Here is a 22854-nt window from a genome sequence, read left to right on the forward strand (position 1 = left end):
CTAAGGAAGAGTAGCCGTTGCTCAGGGAAACTAGAAAAAGCCCAGGCAGTTTAAGGAAGACCCAACAAGCCAGTGATAAAAATTTAGAAATACATGAATCAGTTCTGTAACAGTACAGAATTCCATTGTGCTTTTTCTTCTTAAACTCCTGCTTGCATACCACTGTCGGCACAGAATTTAACCCTAATATTAATATATTTGTGTATTGAGCCTCTTTATTTTTTTAAATCACTTGTATCTGTCAGGATAGGTAGGAAATGCTGCAGTAACAAGCCCCAGATCTCAGTGTTTTCACACAATAGAGAAGTTTATTTCTCACTCAAACATCAGATCTGAAGCAAGTGGAATCATCTAAAAAACTATACTAACAATAAGAGCAACCAGTAATTATCAAAATGAGAAAAAATAATCTAATCTATCTAAATTAACAACGAATTAGAAGATACAATGGAAGAGAAGATCCATTTTACACAAGGTTGATTACTTATAGACAAAATAAAACAATATACAAAAATAACAATAATACCCAGAAATAAAACTTGCATAATAGTTGTGAAAGGTCTATATGAATAAAATTTAAAATACCCACCAAATCACACCAAAAAAAAAAAAAAAAACTCTTAAATACATGGAGAAAAACATATTATTCTTGGATACTTTTTCTAAATTTATGAATTTAATACAATTCCTATCAAACACCAATAATTACTTTTAATTAGGTAAAGTGATTCTGATTTACCCATGAAAAAATCAACAAGAAAAATCAAAAGCAAGAGTATCTGAAGAATTCCCTGGCAGTTAGGACTCAGCTTTCACTGCCCAGGACCCAGGCTCAGTCCCGATTGGGGAACTACGATCCTTCAAGCCAAAAAGTAAAAGAATATTTGCCAGGAAAACATTGAAGGCAAAGAGTAATAGTAAGGGGGCTACTACACCTATCGAAATAAGAAAACATATTTAAAAGCCTCAGTCAACAAAGCAGTGTGTCACAGATGCATGAATAGACACATCAATGAAATAGAACATTCAGAAATACACTCAAATTATTTTCAGAAGTGATATCTGATAAAGGTAGCATCTCAAGTCACTGTGAAGAAAGATGGACTATTTAATAAATGGCATTGGGATGGAAACAGCCATCTGAAAAAATATAAAATTGAATCTATAGCTTACCGTACCTGAATACAATCCAAATCAAAAAAGATACAAATGTACAACAATGGAATTATAAAAGAACAAGAATTAAAAAAAAATTTTTTTTTATCTTGGCGTAAAAAAGCCTTTTTTAAAAAATCAAACTTTAAACTTTTTATTTTCTATTTGGGTACAGCCGATTAACAACGTTGTGGTAGTTTCATGTGAACAGTTAAGGGCCTTAGCCTCAAATATACACGTATCTGTTCAGTAGGAAGTTAGACAAAAGCAACAAGGGGAGGCCTGGCTGAAAGGGATGCAAGCTCATCTCTGAACTCCATCTTAGACACACCCAGGAGAGCTCATTGGATAGGCTGCAAAATAAACACAGAGACTTTTCAACTTTTGCGTATATGTCCTAGGCACTACAAAATAACCACAGGGGCTTCTAAAAGTAACCTTAGGCAGGTAGGAACCCAGTAAGGGATCATGAATATTCTGCATCTAATTAAAACAGACTGAATCATGGGAAGACCTAAACAGCATAGTCTACTGTTATATAGCGTATGCCCATTTGCATTCCCTTTCATTGATTGGAGGTGAGTACAAGCGTTACTTTGCACAGGCTATAACCAAAAGGAGGAGACTGGAAGTATGAAAGGAGGAAGGCAAGAAGGATCAACAGGAAGAATGAGGAGGATTCCTTTGGGGTGGGCCTGCTCTCATGTCATTGATTGTGTAATAAAAGATCTGTCTGCTTGAGCTGAACTAAGCTGTAACTTGTCAGTTGTTTTACACCGTTTAACCCATTGCTCCAAATTTTTGTTGCAATGAGACAAGAACCCAGGAAGAGAAGTAAACTGATCTGACATACCATTCTCCCCTGAACCTCTCTCCCATTCAGGATGACACATGACGTTGAGCAGAGTTCCAAGAAAACCTTTTTAAGCTGCCTATCAAAATCTAGACATCATGGGTATGAAAAGCTTTGGTTTGACAAAAAAAGCACCATGAAAATAGCCAAAAGACAAATGATTAACCATTTGTCTTTGATTAATATTAACATTAAAAGACAAATGGGCTTCCCTTGTGGCTCAGCTGGTAAAGAACCCGCCTATAATGTGGGAGATTTGTGTTTGATCCTTGGGTTGGGAAGGTCCCCTGGAGACGGGAAAGGCTACCCACTCCAGTATCCTGGCCTGGAGAATTCCATAGACTGTATAGTCTTTGGGGTTGCAAAGAGTCCGACACGACTGAGTGACTTTCACTTTCACTTTAAAAAACAAATGATTAACATTAACAAATAGCTCCAACACATACCATAGGCAAAGGACTAATCTCCTTAGTATTTAAAGAGTTTCCCGAAGTCAATAAGAGAAAGCCCTAAAATCCAATAAAAAAATGAGGAGAGTTCACAGAAAAAGAAATAAATGTCTCTCAATTACATGAAAAAATAAAAAGATTCAACCTCACTCATAAAAAGAAAGTTAAAACTCTTTGAGAGAGGATTTCCCTGGGGGTCCAGCGGTAAAACTGCATTCCCAACGCTGGGGGCTTGGGTTCAGTCCCTGGTCAGGGACCTAGATTCCACATGTCACAACAAAGAGTTCACATGCCACAACTAAAGATCCTGCAAGTCACAACGAGTATGGAAGATTTTGAGTGCTACAACTGAGACCTGGTACAGTCAAATAAATAAAAGAATAAATATTAAAAAAAAAAAAAAAACTCTTTGAGATAGCATCTTTTCCCCTCTTAGATTGGCAAGTACCAAAAAGAAATTTTGACATACTCTTTTGACATACCAAAAGATACTCTCTATTGGTGAGGCTGTGGGGATGCAGACACATAGCTGGATTGCAGAGGGGACCATTCAATAATGTATATCAAGACAAATATTGACTTCCCAGGTGGCTCAGTGGTAAAGAAACTACCCACCAATGCAGGAGACTCAGGTTCAGTCCCTGGGTGGGAGGATCCCCTGGAGAAGGAAATGGCAACCTGCTCCAGTATTCTTGCCTGGGAAATCCCGTGGACAGAGGGGCTGGGTAGGCTACAGTCCATGGGGTTAAAAAAGAGTCAGACACAGTTTAGCAGCTATACAACAACAACAAATCAAGAAAAGTATGCAGAAGAAAAATTTTCATTCTACAATTCCACTTCCAGGAGTTTGTCTACAGAGATACTCTCTGAAGTGTAAAATGAAATAGGTTCAAGCTTATTAATTGCAGCTTTGCTAGGAGTTGCAAAGTGTCTGAAAACAATCCCAGTGTTTGTCACAATGGGACTGACTGAATAATTGACTCCATAACTCAAGATAGAAATGAGCAGCTTATGTATATACTAAAATGGAAATATCTTCAAGGTAAACTGTTAAATGGACAAAGCAAAGAGTAGAACTGTTGCCATGGGCTTAAATGTGTCACCTACTTTCAATTCGTGTGTGGAAGCCCTAAACCGCCCAGTGCCTCAAAATGTCTGTATAGGGCTTTAAAGAGGTAATTAAAATGAGGTCAGTAGGGTGGGCCTTTATTCAATCTGATTGGTGGCTTTATAAGAAGAGGAGATTAGGATACAGACAATATAGATCTATGAACAACCATGTGAGGACACAGTGAGTAGGCGACCATCTGCAAGCCAAGGAGAGAGGAGAAGGGCCTCAGGAGAGGCTAAACTTGTTGGCACTTTCATCATGGACTTCCAGTCTGCAGAACTGTGAGAACATCAATTTCTGTTGTCTAAACTGTCTTCTCTGTGGTATTTGTTATGGAAGACTTAGCCAACTGATTTAACTGTGTTAAAGAAGATTGTGTAAAAAGAGGAATTGAAAATATATATATTTGTATTTACTTGTGTGTCAACACAAGTAATTTTAAAAATCCAAGAAAGTAGCAGTGGTGCTTACCTGTGATGAGGTTATGGACTGAGTGGACCCTGGGAAAACCTGAGATGCAGATAAAAAGGAGCACTTTCTTTCTTTTTTGTTTTTTTAATCCCCCTTATGTTTTATTTCCTTATTTAGCCCCACCACACAGCTTGGGGGATCTTAGTTCCCTGACCAGGGATTGAACCTGTGCCCCCTTGCAATGGAAGCATGAAGTTCCAACGACTGGACCATCATGGAATTCCCAAGAAGTATCATTTTCAAGGTTTGTTTCCATTTTGAACTACATGAATGTATTCCCCTTCAAGAATCACAGCTTTGTCTTGGCAAAGGGGCTTGCATAACTCAGTGAAACTATGAGCCATGCCATGCAAAGCCACCCAAGACGGATGGGTCATAGTGAAGAGTTCTAACAAAACGAGGTCCACTAGAGGAGGAAATAGCAACCCACTCCAGTATTCTTGCTGTGAAAATCCCAGGAACAGTGTAAAGAGGCAAATGGATATGATACCAGAAGATGAGGACACCAGGTTGGAAGGTGTCCAGGATGCTACTTGGGGAGAGCAGAGAGCAATTACTAATAGCTTCAGAAAGAATGAAGTGACTGAGTCAAAGTGGAAATGACATTGAATTGTGGCTGTGTCTGGTGGTGAAAGTAAAGTTTGATGCTATAAAGAATGATATTTCATAAGAACCTGGAATGTTAGGTCCATGAATCAAGGTAAATTGGATGAGGTCTGAAATGATTGAACGTTGACATTTTAGGAACAAGTGAACTAAAAGGGACAGGAATGGGTGAATTTAATTCAGATGACCATTATATCTACTACTGTGTGCAAGAACCCCTTAGAAGAGATGGAGAAGTTCTCACAGTCAATAAGAGAGTCTGAAATGCAGTACTTGGGTACAACCCCAAAAATGACAGAATGATCTGTTTTTTTCCAAGGCAAACCACTCAACATCACAGTAATCCAAGTCTATGCCACGACCACTGATGCCAAAGAGGCTAAAGTTGACCAGTTCTATGAAGACATACAACAACTTCTAGAGTTAATTTTTGTCATAGGGAATTGGAATGCAAAAGTAGGAAGTCAAGAGACACCTGGAGTAACAGGCAAGTTTGGCCTTGGAGTACAAAATGAAGCAGGGCAAAGGCTAACAAAGTTTTGTCAAGATAACACACTGGTCATAGCAAACACTCATTTCCCACAACCCAAGAGATGACTCTGCACATGTACATCACCACGTGGTCAATACTGAAATCAGGTTGATTATGTTCTCTGCACTGGAAGCTGGAGAAGCTCTCTACAGTCTGTAAAAACAAGACTGGGAGATGACTGTGGCTCATATCATGAACTCCTTATTGCAAAATTCAGGCTGAAATGGAAGAAAGCAGGGAGAATCACTGGGATTCCCAGGTGGCTTAGTGGTAAAGAATCTGCCTGCCAATGTAGGAGACACAGAAGATGTGGATTTGATCCCTGGGTCAAGAAGATCCCTTGGATGAGGAAATGGCAATTCACCCCAATATTCTTGCCTGGATAATCCCATGGACAGAGGAACCTGTAGTCTACAGTCCACAAGGTCACAAATAATCATACATGACTGAGTAACTGAGCACGTGGAAAACCACTAGGCCATTCAAGTATGACCCATTAATAGGTCAGTTCCCTATGATTACACACTGGAGGTGATTAATGGATTCAAGGGATTAGATCTGGTAGACATGTTATTGCCTGAAGAAATACGGATGGAAGTTTGTAACATTGTACAAGAAAACTGAAAGCGAAAGCCACTCAGTCGTGTCTGACTTTTTGTGACCCCATGGACTACACAGTCCATGGAATTCTCCAGGCCAGAATACTGGAGTGGGTAGCCATTCCCTTCTGCAGGGGATCTTCCCAACCCAGGGATCAAATCCAGGTCTCCTACATTGGTAGTGACCAAAACCATCCCACAGAAAAAGAAATGCAAAAAGGCAAAGTGGTTTGTCTGAGGAGGCTTTACAAGTAGCTAAGGAAAGAAGAAAAAAAAAAAAAAAAGGCAGGGAGAAAGGGAAAGATATACTCAAATGAATGCAGACTTCCAGAGAAGAGCAAGGGAGATAAAAAGGGCTTCTCAAATGAACAATGCAAAGAGATAGAGGAAAATAATAGAATGGGAAAGACTAGAGATCCTTTCAAGAAAATTGGGGATATCGGGGAACATTTCATGCAAGGATGGGAATGATAAAGGACAGAAAAGATAAGACCTACTAGAAGCAGTAGAGATTAAGAAAAAGGTGGCAAGAATATACAGAACTATACCAAAAAAGGTCTTAATGACCCATATAACCACGATGGTGTGGTCACTCACCTAGAGCCATACATTGTGAAGTTTGAAGTCAAGTAGGCCTTAAAAAACATTTCTGTGAACAAATTTAGTGGAGGTGATGGAATTCCAGCTATTTCAAATCCTAAGAGATGATGCTGTTAAAGTGCTGCACTCAATATACTAGCAAATTTGGAAAACTCAGCAGTGGCCACAGGACTGGAAAAAGTCAGTTTTCATTCCAATCCCGAAGGGCAATGCCAAAGAATGTTCAAACTACCATATAATTGCACTCACTTCACATGCTAGCAAGGTTATGCTTAAAATCCTCCAGGCTAAGATTCAGCAGTATGTGAACCAAGAAATTTCAAATGTACAAGCTGGGTTTCAAAGAAGCAGAGGAACCAGAGATCAAATTGCCAACATTCATTGGATCATGTGGAAAGCAAGGGAGTTCCAGAAAAACATCTGCTGCTGCTTCATTATCTATGCTAAAGCCTTTGACTATGTGAATCATAACAAACTGTGGAAAATTCTTACACAGATGGGAGTATAAGACCACCTTACCTGTAGTCTGAGAAATTTATATGTGCATTAAGAAGCAAGAGTTAGAACCAGACATAGAATAGTTGACTGGTTCAAAATTGATGAAGGAGTGTGACAAAACTACATATTGTCACCCTGGTTATTTAACTTATATGCAGAGTACATCATATGAAATACCAGCAACCCAGCTTGTGATTCAGTGATGAATCACAATCAAAGGAAAAGTGGGGAGGGAGAAAAAACACCTTCTTCCTCATCCATGAGTAGACGGACGTCAGGTTTCCGTCATCAGTTCCTCTTCCGGGTTGGGCAGGAGAGTTTTATTTTCCATACATGGTCAAGCCAGGACTGTCATGGCACTATGAAATTGTGATGAATCACAAGCTGGAATCAAGATTACCAGGAGATATATCAAGAACCTCAGATATGCAGACGATACCACTCTAATGGTAAAAATTAAGAGGAACTAAAGAGCCTCATGATGAGGGTGAAAGAGAGTCCAAAAACTGGCTTGAAACTCGACATCAAAAATAACTCATATTATGGCATCCAGCCCCATCACTTCACAGCAAATAGAAGGGGAAAGAATGGAAGCAATGACAGATTTTATTTTCCTGGGCTCCATAATTACACGGTGACTGCAGCCATGAAATTAAAAGACACTTGCTCCTTGGAAGGAAAGCCATGACAAACCTAGACAGCGTATTAAAAAGCAGAGACATCACTTTGCCGACAAAGTTCTGTCTAGTCAAAACTATGGTTTTTCTTGTAGTCATGTACAAATGTGAGTGTTGGACCATAAAGAAGGCTGAGTGCTGAAGAATAAATGCTTTTGAATTGTGGTGCTGGAGAAGACTCTTGAGAATCACCTGGACTGCAAGGAGGTCAAACTAGTCAATCCTAAAGAAAATCAACCCTGAATATTCTTTGGAAGGACCGATGCCGAAGCTGAAGCTCCAGTATTTTGGCCATCTGATGTGAAGAGCCAACTCATTGGAAAAGACCCTGATGCTGGGAAAGATTGAAGGCAAAAGGAGAACGGGGTGTCAGAGAATGAGATAGTTAAGTAGCATCACCGACTCAATGGACATGAATTTGAGTAAACTCTGGGAGATAGTGGAGGACAGTAGAACCTGGCATGCTATAGTCTGTGGGGTCACAGTCATATGCAACTTAGCGACTGAACAACAACAACAGGGATGCATCACATGTTATAAAATTAAATTAAAAAGAAATAAAATTTTCATATTTTGAAGAATATAAAATGGTATAATCATTTTGGAAAAATGTCTGGTCATTTCTTTAGAAAAACACACACCTATACACCTATCCTGTCAGCCAGCAAATTGAAGGTATCAGCCAAAGAGAAATGAAAGCATTCTTCCATGCAAAGAGTTGTACAGAAATGTTCATAGCAGTTTTATCGAGAATAATGAAAACTCAGGATAAGACAACATGGAGAACGGTAGCGATTCAGGCTCAGGGGTGTGCAGGCTGCTTCCAGTGCTTGCACCGTCTCGGGAATCCAAGAGTTTGCAGGAATTTGGCAAGCCAGACTTTGTTAAACATGGAATTATAGGAGCTTGATTTAAAAACAAAAGGAATAAATACAATTCAAACTTTCCTAATTACTTTCTTGTTGCCTGTTCCCTAAAGTTTTGGGGAGCCCTGGGCTTTGCCAGGTGGAAACTCTGAGCCATTATATTAATATTTGGCTGTGGGCTCCCTTCCTGTGTCCCTTTCACAGTACTGCCTCTAGAGGCTGAAATGCACCATGGCAGGAATGCAACTCATGGGATAGTAGTGATCAGGGCTTGATTTCTTGCTTTGTTAATTTTATGGATTTATGAATATGATTGAAATAGTATTAACAATACAGATTAAGAATTTAAAGGGGTAGTATATGTAGGTGTCATACCTTGAATAGCACAAAACTATTCTTCTAATATTCAAAAGCTATTACTATCTCATTCAACAAGTTACTTGAAGCTCCAACAAGGAAAGAAGTGATTTATTAGAGTGGGATGCTTGTGAGGCTTACAAGCAGTGGTGTGAGAGGGAGAACTTAGTGGGCTACAATTTTACAATCAAAGGAAAAGTGGGGAGGGAGAAAAAACACCTTCTTCCTCATCCATGAGTAGACGGACGTCAGGTTTCCGTCATCAGTTCCTCTTCCGGGTTGGGCAGGAGAGTTTTATTTTCCATACATGGTCAAGCCAGGACTGTCATCGCACTATGAAAAAATAATTTCAGGTCTCAGTACAATGAGGGTCTTTCACTTTGAAATGTCACCTTCCCGTGAATTATTTTTTATGTGTGCAGAGAGCGTGTGCTAGGGGTCATCAACACTGAGCTCAGTGAGAAGGATATGGATCTTGCTACCATTGTTTTATTGTTTTGGGTCATGTCTCATGCTTCTGATGTATGGTTTTATTGCTAAGCCAGGCTGCTTGGTTTTGTGCCTAAGTATACCTGCTTTCTTGAGTAATCATTAACCTACAGGGGTGTCTCATACTTTTTTCTGCTTTAATCTCCAAGTGGGATTAACTACTTAATCACCTGCTTTGTCCCTTTACTCTGTCCCTATCACTTCTATTGAGTATTTCACTAAAAATCTTTTTAAAATTGATCACTGAAAATCAATATTTCATTTGTTTTAATTTGCACTTGTCAGATTCCAGCCAAGAGTCATTTAAAAATATTTGTTATATTTTTTATAGGAAAGATTTATTCATATACCCTTTGCCTGTTTTTTTAATTGGAGTCAATGTTTTTTCTTGTCAACTATATATAAATTGAGGGTTTAGTAGGAAAATACTGTTTTCTGTTCACTATCTAGCTGGAGGCAACGTTTTGGAGAGTGTATAACTCTGTTCTGGTTTTGCACATTGGGGTGAACTCAGAGATCTATGTCTCTTCCCTTCCAAGACCCTGTTAAGGTAAAAGAAAAGGTATTTTAAGAATTATTTTTCAATATTTATTTATTTGACTGCACTGGGTCTTAGTTGTGGCATGTGGGGTCTAGTTCTCTGACCAGGAATCAAACTCAGGGCCCGTGCTTTGGAAGTTCAGAGTCTTAGCCACTGGACCGACCACCAGGGAAGTCCCCAAAAGTTTTTCTGGCTGCACTGGGTCTTTGGTCCTGAGTGTGGATTTTTCCTAGTTGGGGCAAGTGGGGGCTACTCTCTAGTTGCAGTGTGTATTGCACGAGCTTCTCCTTGTTCTGTGTTCCACTGTTGAGGCTTGAGGGCTTTAGTGTGCTGACACAGGCAAGCTCATGGGCTTAGTTGCCTCACGGCACGTGGAATCTTCGCTGAACAGGGATCAAACCGGTGTCCCTGCATTGGCAGGTGGATTCTTAACCACTGGACCACCAGGGAAGTCCCCCAAGAAGGTCTTTTTAAAAGTCCCGAATAGTTCTAGAAAATAAGTTAAAGGACGCTCAGTTAACTGAAAATTTGAGATAACTGATCATGAAATAAAGCAATTGGGGTTGGAGGCTTCTGATTCAAGATGGCAGATCAAGAACATACTTTTCCATTTCTCCTTAGACTTTTATGAAATAGATGATAAATGTTTAAAAAATAATAGACATCAGAGAAAACTGAAGCAGCAGTAGAGGCCCTGGTGCATGCAGTTGGGGAGGGAAGGGACTCATTTTCAAGTGGATAATTCAAATAGGCAGAAAAAGCTGCAACCCAGAGCAGGTGTGATGGGGGCAGAGGGGAAACGTGGTGAGAAATGAACCTGGAAACAGGAATAGTAACTTCAAGGCTGCCTGTGCCACAGCTGGACCTCATCTGTCTTCCCCATTCTTGTATGATGGTAATTTCATATATACAGTGAACAAAAACCCAACTGATCTCCTCAGAAGAAATGAACTCAACTGAAGAAAGCCAAGACTTCTCAGTAGACATTGAGGGCAAAATAAAGTCAAATTTAAGTGTACAAAAACTTGTTTCCTACCAATAGAGGCAGTTTCAGCACTTCCTCATAGTAGGAGCAAAAGTGTATCAGGTTTGGTGGAAGAGCTTCCTGATCTGGGTTGGACTTTGCTTTGACTTGCCCCAGAGTCTGTTCTCACTAGAATTGTATGTCTGTTGGGAGGGATTTGGGGTACTGATGAAAACTGTGAAGCTGGTGAAGTTCTACTGCTCTACCCAAAGTGGTACCTCTGCTTTAGAGAGATAGACAGATACTATTGATTGCCAGGGGAGGGGGTGGGGCAGTAATGCATAAATAGAACAGGAGCAGTTCTGATTCATTTAGAACAGGTAAAGGAAGTGGGAAATAAAAGAATGTCTATGTGTCTATTACCTCCTGTTGCTTGGAAGATTCTCATTCCAGATTATGTGGGGTGTGGCAGGAAGATGACATTTTACTTCATGTCCTATTTTTAAATTTTTAAAAATTTATTTTTGGCCGTGCTGGGTTTTCGTTGCTGGCCTCTAGTTTCAGCGATTAGGGGCCACTCTTCTTTGTGGTGTGCGGGTTTCTCGTTCTGGTGGCTTCGCATGTTGAGGAGGACCGGCTCTAGGCGCTCGGGTCTCAGGAGCTGCTGCCCTCTGGCTCTAGAGCGCAGGCTCTGCAGTTGTGGTGCATGGGCTTCGTTACCCTGCAGCATATATAATCTTCTCAGACGAGTGATCAAACCTGTGTCCCTCGCATTGGCAGGTGGATTCTTAACCACTGGACCACCAGGCAAGTCCCATGTCTTATCTAGATATTCTTTTTTAACCACAAGAACTTATCACTTTCAGTTTTTCAATATAAAGCAGTACTGGTAATTGGGAAGTAGGGCTAATCAGGTCATGGTGTGGTTTGCTTGAGTTGAGTACCACACAATGAATGGAGCCAAGGAGCCAGGCAACTGATGGAAACAGTTCCAGTGTGGTTGCCTGAAGCACACCTTTCAGTATTGGCCACATATTCAGTATTGGGAAATGTGTGACTTACCCAAGGTTAGCTTTCTCCCTACTGAACTTTTCTTGTCAGCAAGCTTGGACAGAAAGCCAATTTTACTAAAGCAGAAAACTTACTAACAGGTGTACCTGCTCCAGTTCCCAGACATCTATCTACCTACAACTGGACTCAAGTACTACTTTTTCTTGTTAATTTGTTAAAGTGGTTTTTAAGTTGTTTCACTGATTCATTAAAGAAAATTTCAAAAGTACAGAAAAGTAGGAGGAAGAAATAAGTCATCTGGAGTCCTGTCACACAAAGATGATATGCCAGTGTATTTTTCAGTTCAGTTCAGTCGCTCAGTCGTGTCCGACTCTCTGTGACCCCATGAATCGCAGCACGCCAAGCCTCCCTGTCCATCACCAACTCCCAGAGTCCACCCAAACACATGTCCATCAAGTCGATGATGCCATCCAACCATCTCATCCTCCGTCATCCCCTTTTCCTCCTGCCCTCAATCTTTCCCAGCATCAGGGTCTTTTCCAACGAGTCACCTCTTCCCATCAGGTGGCCAAAGTATTGGAGTTTCAGCTTCAACATCACTCCTTCCAATGAACACCCAGGACTGATCTCCTTTAGGATGGACTGGTTGGATCTCCTTGCAGTCCAAGGGACTCTCAAGAGTCTTCTCCAATACCACAGTTCAAAAGCATCAGTTCTTCGGTGCTCAGCTTTCTTTATAGTCCAACTCTCACATCCATACATGACCACCGGAAAAACCATAACCTTGACTAGACAGACCTTTGTTGGCAAAGTTATGGCTCTGCTTTTTAAAATGCTGTCTAGGTTGGTAATGACTTTTCTTCCAAGGAGTAAGTATCTTTTAATTTCATTGTTGCAATCACCATCTGCAGTGATTTTGGAGCCCAGAAAAATAAAGTCAACCACTGTTTCCACATCTATCTGCCATGAAGTCATGGGACCGGATGCCATGATCTCAGTTTTCTGAATGTTGAGCTTTTTTTTTTTTTTTCGAATGTTGAGCTTTAAGCCAACTTTTTCACTCTCCTCTTTCACTTTCATCAAGAGGCTTTTTAGTTCCTCTTCACTTTCTGCCATAAGGGTGGTGTCATCTGCATATCTGAGGTTATTGACATTTCTCCCAGCAATCTTGATTCCGGCTTGTGCTTCTTCCAGCCCAGTGTTTCTCATGATGTACTCTGCATATAAGTTAAATAAGCAGGGTGACAATATACAGCCTTGATGTACTCCTTTTCCTATTTGGAACCAGTCTATCCTTCCATGTCCAGTTCTAACTGTTGCTTCCTGACCTGCATACAGGTTTCTCAAGAGGCAGGTCAGGTGGTCTGGTATGCCCGTCTCTTTCAGAATTTTCTATTGTGATCCACACAGTCAAAGGCATTGGCATAGTCAATAAAGCAGAAATAGATGTTTTTCTGGAACTCTCTTGCTTTTTTGATGATCCAGTGAATGTTGGCAATTTGATTTCTGGTTCCTCTGCCTTTTTAAAAACTAGCTTGAACATTTGGAAGTTCACGGTTCACGTATTGCTGAAGCCTGGCTTGGAGAATTTTGAGCATTACTTTACTAGAGTGTGAGATGAGTGAAATTGTGCAGTAGTTTGAGAATCCTTTGGCATTGCCTTTCTTTAGGATTGGAATGAAAACTGACCTTTTCCAGTCCTGTGGCCACTGCTGAGTTTTCCATAAATGCTGGCATACTGAGTACAGCACTTTCACAGAGTTATCTTTCAGTGTATTTTTGAACCTTCCTAATCCAAGCTCTGAAAGATATCTAACACTGAAGGTAGTCAGAGTTATACCTGTAGCTCTACTGAGAGAGTCAGCATCCCCCAAGATACTGAAAGAGTATGTCTGTCACTCAGTTTCCCCTAATGTTAGCATCTTACATAACCGTGCTACAATTGTCAGAACTAAAAATGGCTAATAATTACCATTAACTAAAATAAGAATTTGGAATTTATGAATTCTTTCACTGACATCTTTTTTTTTTCTTTTCTGTTACAGGATCCCATCCAGGACACTACATTGCATGTGAGTTTCTCAGTCTTTCTTTGTTTTTCACTACTTGAGTTTTGAGGAATACTGGAGAAGCATTTTGTGGAATATCCCTCAAGTGAGATTTGTCTGATGTTCTTCTCATAGTTAGACTAGGGTTATGCTTTTTGCGGTAAGACTGTAGGAAAAGTGACCTTGTCATTTTGTCATATCAAGGGTAAATACTATAAAAAAGACATTGCTGTTTATGTTAACCTTGATCATGTGGTTGAGTAGTGTTTGACAGGTTTCTTCACGGTGAAGTAATTTTCCTTTTTGCCAACACGTACCCTGGGAGGAAATGACTATGCACAGCTCATGCTCAGGGGTGGGTGAGTGGCGACTAATAAATCCTCTGGATGGAGTGTGATTCATTAGAATTCTTCTATAAGGAAGACTTAGCTCCCTTCCCAAATAATACATTTATTTATTTACAGCAGAATAGACTCTAGTATACTTACTTTATATTCTAAATTGTAACTGTGCCAGGTTTGGGCACTGGGAGCTCTGGCAGGTTGAGTCCTTTGTCCCTTGACAAACCTACACGTATTTTTGAGCTTTCCCGACTGCAGGCGCTACGGGATGCTGCAGACTCAGTCGTTCTTTCCCTGCCCCAGTTCTAGAGTCATCGGTATCTTTCAAGAGCCCTGCCCAGCTCCTTTTCCGGGAAAGTGGTATTTACAAGCAATATCAGGGGAGTCTACTGTTCCTTTTCAGATGAAACTGAAGCCTGATGCTCCCGCCCAGCCGGCCCCCCATTAGTCAGGCTCTTTCGAGCCCCGCCGCACCTCCGGCCTGCCTCACGTGCCATGCGCATGCGCGCCGGGGAGGCGTGACGTCTGACGGCGGCCAGGACGCCAGCGAGAGGCCGCCGGAGCCGCGGAACCCGGCGGTGTCCTTTCGCTTCGGACCTGTTTCTGTGCGCGGTGGTGGCCGGAGGCTTTGCAGGTGAATATTTCTGTCCGATTTCGCCTACCCAGACCCCCTCAGGCCGGGCCCACCCACCCTGCGCCCATCCGAGGAGACCCCAGGCCCGCGCCCCCCGTTCCCCACCCCGGCGGCGGTCCCTCCGGAGCCTCCTTTGGAGAGGCCCATCAGCGCCTCCCAGCCCCGCCCGAGCCCTTCCCCTCCCCCTCCTTTCTCCTCCGTTTCCCCCTCCTTCTCTGCTTCCCTCCTTCCCCCGGTCCCTCCCAAGCTTGTCCGAGAGCCGCCGCCCTCGCCTCCGCCAAGCGGATCCCCCTTGCGGACCGTCGCGCTCCGCCCCTGCGATCCCTCGGAGCCTCTCCTGTAGCTGTTCGCCCGTGTCTTCTCCAGAGGAAACCCCCCTCGCTTCGTCCCTTTTTTCTCTCCTTCTGGAACCTCCCTTGGAGCTCCCCGCCCGCGCCCCATCCGGACTGACCCCCCAGCGGCTCCTTCCCTCCCTCTCTGGAGCCGCCCCTGGAGCCGCCCGGCCAGCTGGAGAGCTCCTGCTGCTGCCCGGCTTCCTGGAGGTGCTCCCGCCGACCCGCTGCCCGTCTGCAGTCTGGGCGCAGAACTCCGCCCCGGCTGTCCCGCCGGCCCAGGGGATTTGGACTCTCTGGTTCTCCTCCCACCCGGAGGTCTCATCCTCCTTAAGAAGGAGTCTGGAATGGCATTGAAGCTTTGCGCTCGCGTGTGGGGCCCTTCTCCGCTTGGTTTCTTTCACCTACTCTCGGTTTTGCAGTGTCTTAAGTTTTAAGTGCTCCTAGTTGTAGTATGTCTTTTTTTGACATTTGATTGTCTCGCCTGCTAAGTGCATTAAGAATCTCAGGGATCAGGGGTTTTTATTTCGCGTCGGAGTAGTGTTTTTTGTTCTTTTAACTCAAAAGTAGAGTGACTTAACACAGGAAAGTGTTTATAAATGACCGAATAGTAAAATTCCAGGTTTCCAGGGTGAGCGGGGAAAGGAATGAGATGAGCCGGTCACAGTATCAAAACATCTAGGGGAACATGATTAATTCTAAACCATGCTGGAATTGACTGTTGACTGTGACTCCTGAGAAGCTTTCGTTTTTTTAAATGTCTTTTCTGAATGGGACCGGGTAGAGCCACTGCCAGGCGGAGCAGCGCTTTTGTCGAAAGGAAAGGAAGTTCCTGGGTCTTGACGGACTTGGAGGAGACCAGTTCTGGTGCAGGAAGTGACTTGTCTCAGTCACGAAGGGAGGGGGAATTAGGGCCCGGAGCTAATTACCTGTTAACTGCCTGTTTGTTTACGACCCTTAATGTTTGTCTGACAAATAATGACCAAAGTACAATAGATGTGTTTATGTCCATGTGCAGCAAGACTGCTCGTTCAGCTGGTCCTCTTGTGCTCAGCTTGGCCCCTGGGCCCAGGAAGTTCTTAACCCTGGGCTGGGTTGGACTGGTCTGATGGTTATTGATAGAAGGTGGTTGTTGGGGAGAGAGCTGGGCTGGTGCTTGTTTGGTCTTCCCTTGTGATTAGTGTTTACTCTTGTGTGGTAGTGATGACTTAACTAATGCCCCGGTCCTTCCCCCCACTCCCCCCCCAAATCTCTGAGAGCAGGAATCAAACATATGTTGCAGGATTATCCTGGCACTTGAGAGTGTCTGGCATAATATAGGTGGTCAGTAAATGCTTACTGAAGGAGGTTGCAGAAAAGAACTCAGAACCTAATGCCATTTCTTTACTAGCATGTTTTTAATGGTGTTAGCATATTCTGTAAGTAAATAACCTGATAATCTCAGGGACTGAATTTCTGAAATGTGTAGGTCAGTGGTGTAGAAAGAACAGATACCCTTCTAGAGGTAGTCATATTACTTCTTGGGAAAATAGAGGTTTTTGTTGATTCACTCTAGAAGGTTTGCTATACTTATCAGGTTGCTATCCTACATTAATATTTGGGTTCTTTCTCCTGTCCTCTTTTTTCTTTCTTACTGAATGTCTAAAGAAATTAAAGAATTACTTTATTAGTGTCAGTAACTACCAAAAACAGCTGAGTAAAACGTTACAAAAGGACTTCCCTGGTGGTCCAGTGGCTAAGACTCTGCACTCCCAATGCAAGGGGTTGGGGTTCAGTGCCTGGTCAAGGAACTAGATTAGATCCACATGCTGCAACTAAAAATCCTGCATGCTGCAATAAAAATGAAGATGGAAGATCCTGCATGCCACAGCTAAGATTGGCACAGCCAAATAAATAAATATTCTTTAAAAAGTTACAAAGAGTGGGCTAGTTGAATCAGTCATATTTTATTGGCTGTATATTTGCTTCTGAATTTGATCCTGAGTACAGAGTGTTGAACTTTCTTGCCTCTTTGTTTTAGTCTGTCTGTCCTTTGATGAGTGCTTGTATTGGGTCTGCTATTAAAAATTGATTGCTGTGTGAAATGGCCAACACCAAATATGAACTGACCTCTGAATGATAATAGATTACCCAATCCTTGTCCCCTGTGTTGGAGTCCTTGAAGAACAAAGTTTTCCTCCCTTTTGATAAGGAAGTAATTTTACTGCTAAAATAGTAGTTCCTCTGAAAGTGAAAGTGTTAATCACTCAGTTGTGTCCAACTCTATGGGATCCCATGGATTGTCTCCTCTGTCCATGGGATTTTCCAGGCAAGAATACTGGAGTGTGTTGCCATTCCCTTCTCCAGGGGATCTTCCCCACCCAGGGTCTCCTGCATTGCAGGCAGACTCTTTACCGTCTGAGCCACCAGGGAAGCGCCTAGTAAGTAAATTTCCTGATAATCTCAGGGAGTGAATTTGTGAAATGTGTAGGTACAGGAAGAACAGATATCACTTTTTATTTTGCCCAGCTGTACGACTGTGGGATCTTAGTTCCCTAGTGGGATCTTAGTTCCCTAGCCAGGGATTGAACTGCTCTTGGCAGTGAGAGCTTGGAGTCTTAACCACTGGACTGCGAGGGAAGTCTCCAGATACCACTCTTGAGGTAGTCATATTCCTTGGAAAGGTAGACAGTGCTAACTAAATGAGCCAGGCAAAGTGGACTTTTAGTTCAGAACTGTCAGATTCCAAAGGCAATATTCTTTCCATCTTTTAAATTGGTCCCCTTTAGGATTCAGTGATTTTTAAAGTGATTTGAGTTCATATTCAAAGTGACTTGAGGAATTCCCTGGCAGTCCAGTGGTTAGGGCTGGGTGCTCTCACTGCCCCAAGGTTGGGGGAGGGCAGGGTGTGTGTTCTGGGTTTGATCTCTAGGTGGGGAACTAAGATCCCATAAGCCAAGAGGTGCACCCCCAAAAAATGAAGTGTTGAATATGATTTGTATTTTTAAGACTTTTTGTAGGTTTTATTGGTAGGTGAGTAACGTGGCTATTTTGCAGCTAGTTTGCTGGTACTGTGCCCTGTAGAACCAATGAGTTTTAGTTTATGCATTAGATCCTGCTCCAGGGTATAAATAATAGCTTCCCTGGTGGCTCAGAAGGTAAAGAATCTGCTTGCTGTGCAGGAGTCCTGGGTTTGAGCCCTTGGTGGGGAAGACCCCCTATAGAAGAGAATGGTAAGCCCCGCCAGTATTCTTTCCTGGAGAAGCCTGGCATGCTACAGTCTGTGAGGTCACAAAGAGTCGGACATGACTGAGCGATTAAGCGCGCGCACGCGCGCGCACACACACACACACACACACACACACACACACACACACACACACACACACACACACACACACACACACACACAGTGAAGTTCAGCAAGGTACGTCAGAAAGCTATTACTGTTTCTTCAGAGACTAATTTAGTTAGGTATTCTGGGAAGGGTTTTTTGGTTTATGTTTTTTTTCTCCCTTCTACTATGTGTTCAAATTTTGACAGCCAGGGGCATCTTAGTAGGTCTTCTAAGCCATTTGAGAAGCAGCCTGATGTGCTTCTGTCTTCTAGAATGTTTTGGGCAAGTTTTAGGTGGATGGTGAGGAAATAATAGCAAAAATAGTAGTAATAATTGCTGTGGGAGTAGCTACCATTTGTTGGTTTTAGTAACTGTCATGCACTATGCAAGCACAAGCTATTTTACCCAGTTTTCCAAACATCTTATCCAAGTAGGTATTAGTATTCTCACTTTATAGATGAAGAATCTAAGGCTTGGAAAAGCTAAGTAACTTGCCCAAGGTGATTTATAAGTGATTGAGCCAGGATTTAAATGCGATTCTTTTGACTTCAAAGTCTGAAGCATTAGGTTCTATGAATTTTTAAAAGCATATTATCAGAATCATACTTTATGATTTTTGATTCCTAAAGATATACTAAGTTTCTCCCTCCATTTTGAAAGCAAAGAACTATTAAAATCAGGTAAATGTTGTTCATTTAAGGATTTTTAAAAAATATATTTAAGAATAATTAAAATTATTGCCTACATGTTCACATTTATCAAAATAATGCATATACATAAATTGAAAATCCAAATAGCACTTTAAACCTAAGAGTCAAAAACCCACTCCCTTTCCATTAACTTGAGACAACTGTTTCACCTTTTTTTAGCTGCCTTTTTTATATTTGAGATACAATAACATTGCTATTGATTTAGGTGTAATCTTTGACTTCCTGCCATGGAAGACTTTTGCCTCCTGTAAGTGCACTTACTGAGTTTACCAGAGTCTCTTAAGATAATGTCAGTTTCTGTCCATTTCCACTGTCCTTCAATCTGGACTGGTTTCTTTTCTAGGCCTGTGGCACAGTTATCTTCCTGTGACCTTCCTTCACCTTCATCCTGGGCAGTTTCTTTCCCTTTGTTCATTATTGGCTCCCTAGTTCCTCTCTCATTATGGTGGAATACCTTCTTCACTAGGTTCTGGAAACAGAGTCGAGTACGTGGAAGGTAAATCTTAAGTCTTTGAGCATGTGTGTAAATGTCCTTATTTTATCTATTTGATTAATAATTTGGTATGGAATTCTGGCTTGAAAATAATTTTCTCTCAGCATTTTGAAGATACTGATCCATTGCCTTCCAGCTTCCAGTATTGTTGATTAAAATGCCCTTATGCTTTGCTTATCCTTTATGTGATTCCACTCCCCACCACCCCCCACACCCACCCCCCACCCGCCCCGGAAGTTTTAAGTTCTATTTTTTGTCTGTAGAGTCTGCAATTTCTTTCTTTCTTTTTTTTTTTGAGTCTGCAATTTCAATTTAAACCTTACTGAGGATCTTTTAAAGTTCATCTTGCTGGACACTCATTGAAGCTTTTGTGTCTAGAAATGCATTGTCATCTTCTGGAAAATGTTTGTATAGTATTTTTTCTCTACTTTTTTCCAGTGGTTTATTTATGAAACTCTCCTGTAAGCAGAATGCTGTATATCCAGGATTATCCTTTATTTATTTATTTATTTCATTTCTTGGCCTTTTTTTTTTCCCCTTTCGGAGAGAGTTCTTCCATCATGATCTTTTATGCTCTTCTATTTTAGATTTGATTAATCATTTTAAACTGAGAGCTCTAAATGTTCCTATTTTAGAACATTTTGTTTCTTGGCTACAATATTGTGTATCATTTCTCTGATAACAGTATTAGGTTGGTGCAGATGTAGTTGAGGTTTCAGACCATGAATTTTAAATCATTATAACTAGGCTTAAGTACGTCTTTTTTAATCAAAGTAGAAACCATTACAATCAGCACATTTTTGTCAATGAGAAATAAATTTGTTTATTCCTGTGGCATAAAAATCCATGCTTCAGGAATTAATGAACTCTTGGAAAGCATTTTCTGCCTCCTCCTGGTCGTGGAAGTGTTTTCCCTACAAAAAAACTGTCGAGATGCATGAAGAATGGTAGTTGGTTGGCATGAGGTCGGGTGAATATGGCGCAAGGGGCAAAACTTTGTAGCCCAATTCATTCAACTTTTGAAGCGTTGATTGTGCGACATGCAGTTGGGTATTGTCGTGGAGAAAATTGGGCCCTTTCTGTTGACCACTGTGGGCTGCAGGTATAGCAGTTTTCAGCGTATCTCACCGATTTGCTGAGTATACTTCTCAAATGTCATGGTTTCGCCAGAATTCAGAAAGCTGTAGTGGATCATACTGGCAGCAGATTGGTAAACAGTGACCATGACCTTTTTCTGGTGTAAGTTTGGCTTGGGAAGTGCTTTGAAGCTGCTCCTCGGTCCACCAACTGAGCTGGTCTTCACCAGTTGTATAAAATCCACTTTTTGTCACATGTCACAGTCAGGTTGCAAAATTGTTTGTTGTTGCTGTGTACAGTAAGAGAAGACAAACACTTCAAATCAACCATTTTTTTGATTCGAGGTCAGCTTATGAGGCACCCACTTATGGAGCTTTTTTATCTTTCCATTTTGCTTCAAATGCCTAATGACTATAGAGTGGTAGACGTTGAGTGCTCTGGCTACTTATTCTGTAGTTTTAAGAGGATCAGCTTCAGTAATGGCTCGCAGTTGGTTATCAACTTCTCATGGCTAGCCACTGCAATCCTCATCTTCAAGACTCTTATCTCTTTTGTAGAATTTCTTGAACCACCATTGCACTGTACATTCATTAGCAGTTCCTGGGCCAGATGGGTTGTTGATGTTTCGAGTTGTCACCACTGCTTTATGACCTGTTTTGAACTCGAGTAAGAAAATAGCTCGAATTTGCTTTTTGTCTAACATCATTTCCATAGTCTAAAATAAATATAAAATAAACAGCAAGTAATAAGTCATTAGCCAAAAAACATAAATTGAGAAATGCACATTAAGATGATGTATAACATAACCATTTTTATTTAAGAATGTATTCTAGTATCAAATGGCAAAGTTCAACAGTGAAAAACTGCAGTTACTTTTTCACCAACCTAATAACTTTTTTTTAAAGTTTTCCTTTGCTCCCTGCAATTTTTTCTAATTCCTGTGAAAGTTTCAGTTTTTTTTTTTTTAATCTTATATTTTTTAGTCTCTTATCTCAAGGCTTCCTCAGATGCCGGAACATACATGCTGTATTCAGACTCTCAGTCAAATCCTACTCTCTTTAGCCATATCGATGGTAGCCCACCAGGCACCTCTGTTCAAAAGATCCTCTTGGCAAGAATACTGGAGTGGGGTGCCACTCCAGGGGATATTCCTACTCCAGGCCGTCTTTCCGACCCAGGGATCAAACCCGTGTCTCTTATATCTCCTGCATTGGCAGGCGGATTCTTTACCACTAGCACCACCTGGGAAGTCTGAACATGCATGCTGTTTCTATTCAAGATGTTAAAAAAATTGACTGAAAGTTTATATGTTAGTTTAAAGTTTACTACTTGGTGAGCTTTCTTCTAGGGTTTTAGGCAGAGGTCACTTGTTTCATAGAAAAAAAAAAAGATCCGTATTAATGAGTCTTGGGCTGTGCCCTTTGCCCACACCCAAAGAGTCTGGGAGTTAAGTAAAGGAAGAGAACACGAAGTTCAAGATGTTCACTTACTCTGTTACTCTGCTAAGTGTGGCCTTTCACTCCCACTCTGAGCTATCCCTGACGTCACCAAGACTAGATAAACCCTCTGTGTTTCAGCCTTTCCAGAAAGGAAATCCTCAGGATTGGGGAGGATAGTAGCCTGGATGTGTTAGAGGGCCTAGTGACTCTTCTTAAAGACGTTCAGTAAATTATGACCATCTACCCCACCTTTAGAATTATCTCATGCTTCTAAATCCTGAATCTTCACAGTGTTCTGTGACTAGGGTTGGCTTGCTGTGTTTTGATTGTTAGCACATGAAAAGCAGAGAAAGCTAAATTTTATATTTATTAGTTACTACTTGTTCATTTGCTTTAGACCTTTCACAATGTTCTTAGCAGCTCATCTGCTTTTGTTTCTGTTGCCGTTCTTTTTGCCTTTGTGGATTTATGCAACTAAAATTCATCTCATGAGAAAGCAGATTAGGTGTTTAAGTTGTCATTAATGTTGAAAATACCTAAGCAGTCACCAGGAGGGGTGATCTTCACATTATTAATAGGTCGTTTGTCTTGGATTCTCATTTTAATGTCACTGTTGTGTTTTCTCTCTTTGAAAGTAACTCTCATGTGAATTGAAGTGTTTAGTGACAAGAAATGTGGATTTTCT

At 41.4% G+C, this 22854-nt stretch overlaps 1 protein-coding gene across 2 annotated transcripts in view; it reads left to right on the plus strand.

Moving 5' to 3' along the window:
* The first annotated feature begins 14677 nt into the window (after positions 1-14677).
* The window catches only part of PLEKHB2 (pleckstrin homology domain containing B2), a 56447-nt gene continuing 48270 nt past the window's right edge, over positions 14678-22854 (plus strand). Inside the window, exon 1 of one of the 2 annotated variants that reach the window (XM_043487802.1) lies at positions 14678-14802. The gene's annotated coding sequence lies outside the window, so the exon portion shown is untranslated. The remainder of the gene's footprint in view (positions 14803-22854) is intronic. The other variant, XM_043487801.1, reaches the window with a different exon arrangement.

This window comes from Cervus canadensis, chromosome 15 (assembly GCF_019320065.1).
Source record: "Cervus canadensis isolate Bull #8, Minnesota chromosome 15, ASM1932006v1, whole genome shotgun sequence".
Classification (NCBI taxonomy): domain Eukaryota; kingdom Metazoa; phylum Chordata; class Mammalia; order Artiodactyla; family Cervidae; genus Cervus; species Cervus canadensis.